This window comes from Euprymna scolopes, chromosome 5 (genome assembly GCF_053919585.1).
Source record: "Euprymna scolopes isolate OS-2025 chromosome 5, ASM5391958v1, whole genome shotgun sequence".
Taxonomy (NCBI): Eukaryota; Metazoa; Mollusca; class Cephalopoda; order Sepiida; family Sepiolidae; genus Euprymna; species Euprymna scolopes.
In genome coordinates, this window is record NC_136486.1 from 179,005,661 (window position 1) to 179,018,006 (window position 12,346).

At 34.8% G+C, this 12,346-nt stretch overlaps 1 pseudogene; it reads right to left on the reverse strand.

Annotated features, from left to right (window-relative positions):
* Positions 1–1,047: 1,047 nt before the first annotated feature.
* On the reverse strand, positions 1,048–1,180 carry LOC145277313 (U2 spliceosomal RNA; annotated as a pseudogene).
* Between the last annotated feature and the right edge of the window lie 11,166 nt (positions 1,181–12,346).

A 12,346-nucleotide genomic window follows, 5' to 3' on the forward strand; every position in this document is an offset into this window, starting at 1 on the left:
TAATTGAGAAGTATTTAAATTGTTGAATAGAAAATAATTTCTGACTACAAAATCCTTCGCATACACCTGTAGATGTTTCAGGATCAGTTACCGATTTTGTTCTTAATTCCCGGTTTTTGATACAATTACCGATTCCGATTTTGATTTTTTTTTTTTAATTTCTGAATAAAGAATTGTTTTGTGGAAGGTGGGGTGTCCGATTACCTCCTAAACCAATCTAATATGTGCATATATTTTCGTAAACAAAAAATACACTTGTGGAATGATTTATTGATTTATTTTACTTGTAGTTTAAAATCAATAAATATTATTTCATCATTAATAGGTGTCATCAAGAATTAAGTTTTAAACAAAACAAGCAAATAAACACAATAAAAAGAATCGGGTTTGGCATCGGAAAAATAGGCACCAAATTTCCCAATTCCAATACCGATTCCGATACCCCAAAATGTTTAATTTTTTTTATTCCGAATCATTGTCCCAACACTACTTTACATATACTTTTGTAAAAAAAATTTATGACTTTGTTTCTTTTAGAAGAATTTTTTTTTTTTTTTCGAAAAAGAAAGATACTCGTTCGTCCGAATCAGGCTGGAACTAATGTTAAAAACTTTCAACGGAAATTCACTTCCCACTTCCGGCATCATCAATCTCTTTTGACTTTCATGTTGGTTGATGATTGACAGATCACCGGAACAGGTGCTCGTCGTGAAGTTTGACTGGATTTAGGGCTTAGATGTTCAAACGACGAAAATGTTTCTTTTTTTTTTCCTTTTGTCGAACGAGGGAAACGAAAGTGAAATTACTTCTATATATACATATATATCTTTCTTTATCTCTTTTCGTTGTTGAAAACGAGTATACAAAGTGAGGAAAGAATAATTGTCCTATGTAAAGTTTGGATTTATTTCTATGAAACAAAAAGCCAAACTTAAGGACTCTACTTTTATTTAAACAGGATCGCCTGAAGAGGTCTTTAGTTGTACCTATTTACTATGCCTCCCCACGGGACAGAGTTAGACACCAGGGTCGTTTTTTAACGTGGAGAAAAGGTACAAAAATAAAAATTGTCTCAGTCGTGAAGGATTTCTCCTCCACCGAAAGAGAACAAGAAATAGAAGTGCAGCATCTGAAGAACAGATACTACACTTTGATCTTGACCAAAAGGCCAAGAGGTCTTTAGTTGTAATTAGCTGCGCGAAACATGCTTGTGTAGCGACATATAAATGTTTATGTAAATCAAATAAAAAGTATATATATATATATATATATATATATATATATATATATATATATATATATACACTTGTGCCCGATATTATTCATACCCCCCCCCCTTTGAAAATTGAGTTTATTAGGTGTAACTTTGTAAGAATTTATTGTTTACGTCCATATTGATACATATTCTTAATAAACCTCTTCTGATCATTTTCGTCATTTTAAAATCTCGGGATACTTGTAATAAAAGAAATATACAGCTATTTATAAAATCTGCAATGTTCAAAAATAATCATACCCCCTTATTTTTTCAGTATTAATCGAGTTTCTGACTGTTTGTTTCCTGTTTGATTCTTGTTTTGAATGCTTTTATACAACCTTTGATTAATTTCATTTCGTTTTTTGCATTAAAATGATATCAACTGAAAACCAATAAAAGAATAAAAATTATTAGAATGGGGAAGAAAAAAGAGCTTAGTAATTATCTTAGGACTAAAATTGTGAATTCACATAAGGATGGTTTAGGTTACAAGTCAATTTCCAAGAAATTTGAGGTCCCTACAGCAACAGTACAGAGCATCATCAAAAGATTCCAGAGCCACCATACAACAAACAACTTGATTGGTAGAGGAAGGAAAAGGAAACTGTCTGCTAGAGCTACCAGGAATATTGTAAGAAGTATTACTGCAAATCCAACCACCAATACTAAGGACATTTTAGAAAATCTGGAGTCTTCTGGCATAAAAATATCAAGACAAACATTGCAAAGGACTCTGCATGAAAATGGTCTGAAAGGAAGAAGACCAAGAAGGACTCCATTGCACACCGGAAAACACCTTGCAGCACGTCTAAAGTTTGCTAGGACCCATGTGAATTCTCCAGAGTCCGTTTACACAAGTATTTTGTGGACTGACGAAACAAAAATTGAATTGTTTGGCCATATGGATGCTTCTTACGTTTGGAGGAAGAAAGGAGAAGCTTACAACCCAAAGAACACCATACCCACGGTGAAACATGGTGGTGGTAGCCTAATGTTTTGGGGCTCCTTTTCGGCTAGTGGTCCAGGTAGTTTTGTCAAGATAGATGGAACCATGAAGAAGGAGCAATATTTGGAGATACTCCAGAAAAACATTAGACAGGATGCGGAGAAGCTCCATTTAGGACCAAACTGGGGCCTTCAACAGGATAATGATCCAAAACATACTGCCAAAATAGTCAAGAAATAGTTTGAGGATAATCAAATTAATGTTTTGGAATGGCCTAGCCAGAGTCCCGACCTGAACCCTATCGAAAACCTCTGGCACATATTGAAAACTGAGGTTAAAAAGCGGAAACCTAGAAATTTGAGGGATTTGGAGAACTACTGCATTGAAGAATGGTCGAAAATCAGTGTTGATGCTTGTAAAACCCTTGTTGATAAATATCCAAAACGGTTACAGGCAGTTATTAAGAATAAAGGGCATGCTATTGACTATTAGTAAGAGAGGTATGAATAATTTTGAACTAGTGCCATTATTGTTTTTCTTTGTATAATGTTTCAAACTTGCATAATTTATTTATTTGTTGAGTTTAAATTAAATGCTTATGCTTGATTTATTGTTTGAAATCCCTTTAATATTGTCTACCTTCTGGTTTGAGCAATATTCTTATAGAAATCTCAAAGATCCGAGGGGTATGAATAATATCGGGCACAAGTATATATATATATATATATATATATATATATATATATATATATATATATATATATATATATATATATATGGGTTTCCTTAATATTTCAGCAGTTTTCATTATTTTTATCCGTTGTTGTACCTTCTCAGCCATCCCTCTAATTTCAATCTCTCTTTGTTTTCAAAGTTTTCAATATTATTCCTAGCGCTCCTAATATTGGTAGTGCTATCTTGACTTTCTTCATCTTCCATATCCTTTTGCGTTCTCTGGTCGGTTATGTGTATTTGCTCCACTTCTCTCTCTCTCTCTCTCTCTCTCTCTCTCTCTCTCTCTCTCTCTCTCTCTCTCTCTCTCTCTCTTTCTCTCCTTGATATTCACCTTGAGATTTTCTTGAACGGCAAAATCTACAGTCTGGCAGGACTTTTCCTTTTTGTTAACTATTATGACATTTGGTCTTCTTACTTGAATGGGTTTATCAGTTTGTATATCCATGTCCCACAGGATTTTTAACATTCATTTGCAGATACTGCTGCCGGTTTGTGCTTGTACTATCTGTCTAGATGTTCAAGATGAAGTTATTTGCATAATTCCGAGTGTATTGTCTTCCCCACTTGATTGTGTCTATTTTTATATTATTTGGGGGCTAGTTTTATACATTCGCTTATTATGCGGTTTATTGTTTCGTCTATTTGTCCGCATAGTCTGCATTTGCTGTTTTCTTGTGTCTTGTCGATCCTTGCTTTGATGTGGTTGTCTATTATTGGTTCTAATCGCGTAATCTTGTGCTGCTGTTACTAGGGATTCAGTTTCTTTATTTAGGTTACCTTTTTGTAACCATGTCCAAAATGTTTAGTCATCTTTATGAATTGTCTTTGTAACGGTAATTATTCTTTCGATGTTCTGCATTATGTATTCTTCTAATTTTTTTTTGTTTCTTTTACACAAACCAGCTCTCTTCCTCCATATTTCCTTTTTACCTAGAGTTGGTCAGTATCATTTGAGTGTAGTGCACTGTACATAGTCATGAGTTTCCTGGTCTTCTGGTCGAGAATCTTCAGTTATTCATTGGTCCAACCTATAAACGGTCCAGAGTGCCTTACTAATGACACTGCCCATTTTATTGGGTTTCTACTATATAATTTAGTTTCGAGGAGTTTTCTTGCTCTTCTGAGCTATTCCTTTCCAATTTTCTCTTTCATTTCTGTTGCTTTAATGGTGTTTGCTTCTAGAACTCCCTAATATTTGTAGTTATATGTTAACCTAGAGTCCTTATCTCTGTTTGAGTGGGTAGTATCATACCTACCGTTGCTTCCAATTTTCCCTTTCTCATAATCAGCAGTGCGCATTTTTCCATACCGAATCCGATTCGGATAACCTGGCTGAAAATTTTGGTTGTGTTTATTAGTGTCCATAGTTCTTTTTTTGGTTTTTGCAAACAGTTTTAGGTTATCCATGTACATTAGGTGTTTCATTCTTTTATCTGTATTCCTGAACTCGTATCGAGCTTGGCATTTTCTTAGTATATTGTTAAGGGGCATCATGGCTATGATAAAGAGTAGTGGTGATAGCAAGATACCTTTTTGTATTTTAATCTCAATTATGTATTGTCCATCGTTCAAATCTCCATGTTCTCATTGCATTTTCTATCAAATTGATAATCTTACCTGGTATTTTTGTACATTCTCAAGCATTCTATTATAAATAATTGTGGGAGTCTGTCATATGCTTTCTTGTAGTCGATCCTGCCATGGCTATTGTTTTTGATTTTTTTAATCAAATTTTTCACTTCCTACAGGATCTTTTTGGTCATATTTTCCTCGTTTTCCTTTTTGGGGAGCTTTCTGCTCCCCAGAAAGTAGTTCACGATTATGAATGGAATAATAAAATTGTTTCCTCAGTTGTATTGTTAGTATTTTCTACAAAATAGGTAAACAGGTTATAGGTTTGTAGTTACTGGGATGATTCCTTTTTCTATGTCTTTCTGCAACAGTGTGGTTCTAACTTCGGTCATCCATTCTGCCCAGTCTGCACTTGGATAAATCTTTTCAGGTTCTGAATTAGCGTTTCATGTAATGTTGTGGATATTTTTTTAACTAATATGAAATTATTCCGTTTTGTGCTGGTGCTCTCCGGTTTGCTAAATTATTATTATTATTATTATTATTATTATTATTATTATTATTATTATTATTATTATTATTATTATTATTATTATTATATTAATACGTTATAAGTTTTGATACTTTAATTTAACTTACAACTTTTATATTTTTTGGACTAAGAAATTAAGCCCAATATGTTTCTTTTATAGGATAAACAGTAAAAATAAATACATATTATATAGCGTCTTAATTTATAAAATCGCAAATTTGTTTTTTAACACTGAGTAGCTTGGATAATTATCAACTCTATTAAAGGAAACGCCCCCTCCACCTTTCTAAATGTTGACGTCAAATACACGTCAACACACCTTAACGATTTTCTGTTAACCTAAATTCTCATGCTCCAGCATTAAATCTGTCTAGACATTTCTCCTCGTAAGATTCGTATGCCTTTCTTTCGATGTCACATTCACCCTTATTTTTCTCTCTTCTTTTCCCCTTCATTTAAACCCCCCTCCCCGCTATATTTTCCTTTTCTCTCTGCCTCCTCCTTTTTCTTTCGATATGCAAACACGTGACTTTTTTTATTGCAATATTTAAGTTATTTGGCTGCTTCTCTGTCTTCATTCAAGGACAGAATCTTTCAAAAAGAAGAAATTTGCGTCACCTGAAGAGGTGATTGGTTTTTATAACCGACTTGGCTTGGATTAAAGTCTCAGTTACTGAGTTAAGTTATTTAAACGCTTAGTTTAATGCACACTTTCAATGGAATGTGCTCTGATGAACCCATAGCACTTGTGCCCCCTTGACTAACCTGACAAGCAGCAAAATCCCACTTCTATACTCTTACGGTTCCTAGATGTCTTTAATAGTTTATTCTTTATGACTGTTGGACTTTGGAATTCTCCACCCTATTTGCTGCTACTCTGACATCTTGCTGCTCAACTATAGTTTCCTACTAGACACGATCCCAATTAGTTGCCCTTTACGTCTAAATCGTAATATGCCTTGTTTTTGGTTGAAATGAGTAAAATAAAAAAAAACTAAATAAAAATAAAAAAAACTCAATAAAATAAATAACTTTGAAAAATAAATAAAACTTTAAAATATAAGACGCGTTGACGTAAACGAGTAGACGACTTTGAGCGACAACAATAAATGGTTTCGACAAATTACCTGACTTACGTCTTAGCTAATATCCTGAATTTGGGAAATAGGAGATTTACGTCAGATGTGATCGTTCGTCCGAAATTGAATTTTCGTTGGTCTATTTCGCCTCAGTTTGAAATGGTATTTTTTTCGCTAAGTGAGAAGATGGAATGGACATATTTTAAGAATGTATCTATCGTTGGATTTTAAGCGCGTAAATTATGAATTATTGTACATCCAGAACAATACTAATTCAGCATAGTGTATAAGGCAATTTACGCTATAATGGTTGGTCGAATGCTATGGGTGTAGTAGACAGAGAAAAATTTTCAATTAACTTTTACTTTACGATGCATAGACAATTCCAAAATGAGAACGTATTTAGATTTCCTCTCAGTTTATTTTGTTTAAAAAAACACACCCCTTAAAAACTCTGAAAATTATACTTGATTTGTTACAAAAGGCTTTAATAATCTATAATCTATAATTCTCCTACTCTCCTAAACACTGGCCCAGTTTAATATTATGTCTAGACATTTTTTACTCATTCTTTTTCAAATAGCTTTTTCCTTTCCTTGTTCTGCTGATGGTTTCTTCTTCCCTCTCTGTACAACGCTCGAACATCAAAGCCTCGCATATTTAAATGTAGATTTTATATTTTACGTCTATAATCCAATTGTAATTGCCAATTTAGAATTATTAAACCGACTTAGTATCAGCAGCATGCAGAGGAAGAGGGTTGGATATGGCAGTCATGGCATCTAAAATGTGTTATGGAGAGGTGTCCGGGCAATCAAAGAACACAATAAGTCAATCCCAGGAATAAGGTGACCTATTATAGAGTTATGGAAAGGTGTCCGGGCAATACCAGGAATAAGGTGACCTATAATAGAGTTACTGAGGTGTGTCCGGGCAATTAGAACACAATGAGAAATTCCGGGATTTAAAGCGACCTGTATCCATGATGCCTGAGAATGCGGCAATATTACGTCAATCGGCCAGGAAAGCTAACCGATATTAAAATGGGTTAGACTAAAACCAGCAAAAAGTACAATAAACAAAAGTTGGCGAAAATAAGGTAAACAGTTCAATCACCAGGAACTCTGACTCGGAGACTTGCAAAACAATAAAGAAGCTGGCGAGAAATGGTCAAAGTGATATAAATAAAAGAGTAGAGATACAAAACAGGAGACACAAAGCGAAATACAGATCGAGACAGAGTTCTGCAAACCCACCTCCTCCACTAACCTCCACCGCGCGCCGATGATTAGTTATCACTTTTATTTTGAAGTATAAAGTGTAAATAACCAAATCTGCATTGAAAACATAAAAGTGTCTCACGAAACACCTTTTTGTTTAACACGAAAACACCTTTTTGTTTATACGACTACGAGAACTTGACGATAACATTCATATATGTAACAAATGTAGAGGGGGGCATTTAATCATATTCAAATTATCTCCCTTTTTCATAATATCAAGGACTTGACCCCGAAAAACACCAGGATTTCTTTAGATTTCTGTATGCTACTAGCTGGTATTCAAGAGAGATAGAAAGTTATTTTAGCCATCCGTAATTAGAAAAATGTGAATTTATTACACAGATGCTTGTGGGGTGTATCAGAAGACCAGAATCGTGCGGAAATATGATAGAACATTGTAAATTATTTGGCGCGATCGTAACTATGAGACTGAGTAAGCATGACCTTAAGAATGAATTAATCGCGTTCAGTATATTTTTTGAACTTTTCATTGACCCCGGCAGAACTACCAAAAAATCTTATGCCATAAGTCGTTTCTCTAATCACCCCGCCCCCATCACTACCAACACACATGTTCTGTCAGCTGTTGAATTGTAGGAATCAATTTTGCAATGAGATAACCCTACACGAAACGTCGGCACACCTGCATCTCATAATGAATGCTCAGTTGATCGAGGTATTCACACTTTCCCCATATTGAATCGTCCATATCTTTCCCTCTTTCGCTCTCTTTCTCTTTTCGTCTCTCTTCCCTCACACACACTCTCTCTCTCCCCCTATTTCTCTCTTTTTTCTCACTTCTTCTTTCTCTATATCTCACATTCTCTCTAACACTCTTAATGTCTCTCTCATTCTCTTTTACACTCTAACCCCTCTCTCTCTCTCTCTCTCTCTCTCTCTCTCTCTTTCTGAAATACACATATTCACACACTCTTACTCAAAGATATCAGTTAACTACAAATCAACTTCGACTAACCATAAGGATAATATGTTATGTTTATTTATCTTTTCTTCAGAATGTTAGGCATATGATGAGGAGTTCTTTTTATCAATGCATTAAAAGAAGTGTTGTCTCGTTAAAAAAAAAAAAGCCTGAACAGCCACGTTGACATACCTTTGTCAGAGGCGCTTCAGATGATTTGCAATAAATTAAACTCTTCTAAAAAAAAAAAAGAAAGTAAAACCTCCTTCCTAAGACTAATGAGAACCATACATTAGCCGACAGAAGGTCCAATTGATTGGTAATATGTTATAATTTAATAGAGATGTTAGTCAAACCTGGGTTAAGGTTTACTGGTATCTTTAAAGATTTTTTACTGACAACAGGAAGCATTCAACTTTCAAAACGATTCATTCTTCAGATAATGAACAGTAACCAATGACAAAAAAAAAAAGAATGTCTTTAAAAACTTGAAAAGGGGGTATTACTCTGGAATATTGTTAAAAATTATATTTTATTAAGTCTTTTTTTTTTTTTTTTTTCAGTGTTTATATTCAAGTAGCAGTATTTAACCGGCGCTTCCTGGACGAAAATAACATTTCTTTTCTTGTATTTTACCCCAAAACAAGGCATGATGAAGGGGGCTACTATCTGTAGCATAAGTAGCAGAAGTACTATGTAGGGAGTTGAGCCGCAAGATGTCTGTTTACGTTACATTTGAACTTCTGCATATCAGTGCAGTTAGAAACCCGGGAGGGAATTCCAAAGCCTAGCAGTTCTAAGGAAGAAACTATTACTGTAGAAAGATTTCTGATATCTGGGAATCTCTACTGTGTAGAACTGGGACTTTACTCTTTGTCGGGGATATTTACGTCGAGCGGATACAAAGGCAGTTTGTCGAAACATCTATTATTAAAATATTTGTAAAACAGGCAGTGGAATGCAATATTTCTCCGATGGGACAGAGATTGCTTACCTGACAGTTCGGGCCTATTAGCTTGGCGACTCTCTTCTGAACCCTGTCCAGGAGTTAGAGACTAGTAGCAGATGCACCAGCCCAAATGTGACAACAATACTACATACATGGGCGAGTGGTGGCCTTATAGAGGTGCAGGATACTTTTAGGTGTAATTAACTTTCTAGCACGGTAGAGCCCACCTTTTTTGCAGCAGCCTTGGCAATTCCCTCGATGTATCTGTTCCAACTCATGTTCCCTATGAACGTTAGGCCGAGGAGTTTGAAAGAAGTGCTTTCAGATAAGGTATCTTTAGCTAAAGCTATTGGTGTCTGAGAAGGTTTCTTAGTTAATGAAGGAAACAAGTTAAGTCTTGGCATCATTCAATGTGACCATCCATTTTTGTTCCCATTCCACTACAGTTCCTCTAGTGTTTCTGCCATTTTCTTAGATATGTGTTCATTTGTTTTCCCCTTGTGCCAGTTATAGAGTGTAGTTTCATCAGCAAATATACCTATCTCACAGACAATTTTATCAGGGAGGTCATCTATGAATATTAGGAATAATAAAGGTCCATGAATAGACCCATGAGGTACACCCGCATTTATATCATATTGTTTAGATGTACGACTGTTGGGGGCAACCTGGATTTTTCTCTTATTGAAGACTAACGAGGGGTACTCGGCGTTGCCCGGGTGTTTAGAGGTGTGTGTGGAAACTCCGGGGGAGGAGGGGGGGGTAAAAAAGTAAGTATGAGGATCAAACCCGAACCCTTGAGGCAAAGTTGTAAATTAAAGTGTGAAAAAAAAACGTGCGACATTGACCATTGACCCACCGCGACATGCTAACGGAAATACGTTTGAATTTATTTAATTACTTGGATTTAGCAGGTGCCCGTTTTAATGAGTTAATGAGGTCAGGTTTGACTGCGGGATGGTACCTTCATTTACTGCTGAACGCAGCCCCCCCAAGATGTTATAGGAAAAAGACTAACCCACATGCGGCGAGCGACAAATGTTGAATATTTTTCTTCCCGAAATCAAGCAAATTAAATAGACAGGCGAGCTTCATTGTTAACTGTGAGATATTACGATTTATATGTGATATAAAAAGTTTTAAAAAGTTGTGAAGCGAGCGACCGCTTCTCTGAAAAAAGCCTTTTGTTGACATACAGAAAAAGCGAACACACATATATACATACATGCATACATACATACATACATTTTCACTTTTATATATATATAGAAGGATTTTATTATGTTGAATATTCGTCCAGTGATACCGTATGAGCTGATTTTCCTGAAAAGACCATCGAGTTATACCCTGCCAAAAGCCTTAGATATATCGAGGGCTACCGCTATACCCTCCCCTTGTTCAGTATATGGTATATAAGTGCAGATTACAATTATGATATTTTGATATTTGCTGTATAACGGACTTGCCTAAATCCATATTATTGGTTAGATAGAAATTTAGCAACTGTAAGGTGATGGACTAGAGCTTGGTTAATTATGAACTCAAATATTTTGGCGAAAAGAGAGGGGGCAAATGGGGCGATAATTTAATGGGCCAGTTCTTTCGTCAAAATTCTTATAAACTGGTATCACTGAAGCAGTTTTCCAGCAGTCAGGAAAGCAACATTCGTTAAGGCATCTGTTGAAAAGTTTGGAGAAAACTGGAGCAACTTGAATTAGTTTTTCCAGAAATCACGAGTTCCTAATTTCTGCGCTTCAATGCGTTTTCTGGTGGTTTCCTGTATTAGCTGTTGCTGTTTCTTTCTTACAATTATTTCTAGTTTCTATAAACTTTTGTTGGTTTACACTGGACTTATGCCAGATAAATCTGCAGTATGCATCTTGCCTTTGAGCAATGGTATCTGCGCAAATAAAAGTAAACCATTGGGGAGAGTGAAATTTTATTATTATTATTATTATTATTATTATTATTATTATTATTATTATTATTATTATTATTGTTGATGTTGTAATTTAACGTACTATTAATGTATTATTAATCATTGAAATTAGTAATTGTTTATGTTAAAAATGGTAAACAGATGGAACAGTAATTTTAATTTAATAAAATATATGATTAATTTTGTTTCCAACTGGACAATGCCAATTAAATGCGACTAGTTAATATTTTTACTTGTAGTGTTTGGATCCCTTTTACCATATTAATTTTGACAAAATATTTGCCAGTTACCTTCTACTTAGCTGGATAGTTTTTAGTGTTTTTACTTAATGAAAAATGTTTATTCGGCTCGAAAAACAAGAAATGTCAGTCAGTGTATACGAACACAAAAAAAATGGCCGCGTAATTAATACATTGCGACCATTTTCCCTTGTGCATATGTACCGGTAGACATTACTTTTTTTTAACCGAATAAACATTTTTTCATTAAGTAAAAACACTGAAAATATATCCAACTAGTTAGAAGAGTAACTTATCTTGCCTTTGGTAACATTTATTTGTCATATATTTGATTTTTTTTTACTGTTTTTTCGAATCGGTGCATTGTAAAACAACCCCTGAGTAAATTATGTAGTCTGCAAACAACCAATTGTATTTCAGCGATAAATAAAACTTAATAATAAGCCTAGAAGATGTGACGAGGTATTGACTTGCAACACAACCCACGTTAGGATCCTCGTCATGGTCATACTTAAGACCGGAAAGTAGGAAAGACAGTTTGAGTAGGTAGTAGAAGTACTTTTAAAGGGCCAGTGAAAGGATGGCACCTTGCCACAGGATGTTGGAGAAAATAGATTAAAAATACTTTTCTCCACCTAAAAATTTTGCCATTTTTTTTATTATTATATCTGTCTATGTGCCTTCATCTGCATATGTTATAATCATTGCTTTGGCTTTCTCTGCAAATATTAGCTTTCTTTACGTAACGATTTCGTTAATGAATGCTTTTCGTTGGATTTCATTCGTGCAGATCACGTGATCGTCGGCACGTGACTCTGGGAATCTTGAGTGTCGTTATCAAGTCGGTCGTTGCGAATTAGATTAAACAGATGGCGTTTGATATGATAAGCAC